At 48.8% G+C, this 644-nt stretch overlaps 1 protein-coding gene across 2 annotated transcripts in view; it reads right to left on the bottom strand.

Annotated features, from left to right (window-relative positions):
- Window positions 1-587: 587 nt before the first annotated feature.
- Window positions 588-644, bottom strand: part of wdr3 (WD repeat domain 3) — a 16,701-nt gene continuing 16,644 nt past the window's right edge. For both annotated transcript variants that reach the window (XM_062534461.1, XM_062534460.1), the window contains exon 27: window positions 588-644. This exon is cut by the window's right edge and continues 357 nt beyond it. The gene's annotated coding sequence lies outside the window, so the exon portion shown is untranslated.

The raw sequence follows: 644 nt of genomic DNA, 5'->3' as shown, positions 1-644 counted from the left end.
TAACCCTCTGGAATAACATGGCTGAGAGACTGAGAAAATGGAGGTGCGCGTTTGACTGCAGGTCGACTGTGCCTCCCTATTTCTCTGTGAGAAGCCGTTAAGGGACGTTAGGAGAATGATTGGAACTCCCACTCTCTCACTTTGCGTTGCTGAGGCCTGGACCGCCGGTGGTCTGAGCCTCTGGCGACAGCTCTCGACACGGACCTCAATGGTGTGGGACCTCTGGGAGAGAGACCGACACACACACGCGCGCACGGACACAGACACACACAGACACACACACAGACTGACACACACACACACACACACACACACACACACACACACACACACACACACACACACACACCGCAAAAAAAAAGGTTCTCCCCTCGAGCTCTTGTACAGGAAAAGCTATCGCAAAAAGCATACATCACCACTTGTCTGGGCGTATTTGTGTGGACACAGGGAGGGAGAGATTAACAAGAACTAGAGGAGGAAAATGTCAGTCAAAGGAAAATATAGGTGTTATGACGAGACGCATGTAGCAATAGATGTATGGCTCTACAGGGAGCTGCTATACACATTCACCTTCCTCAGGGCAGAGATTGCTTTTGTATTTTATTACAAAGACTTTCTTTAAAAGGTCTCACAACACATATACA

Source organism: Sardina pilchardus, chromosome 4, assembly GCF_963854185.1.
Source record: "Sardina pilchardus chromosome 4, fSarPil1.1, whole genome shotgun sequence".
In the NCBI taxonomy this organism is placed as follows: domain Eukaryota; kingdom Metazoa; phylum Chordata; class Actinopteri; order Clupeiformes; family Clupeidae; genus Sardina; species Sardina pilchardus.
This window is presented reverse-complemented; position numbering and strand designations above follow the sequence as displayed.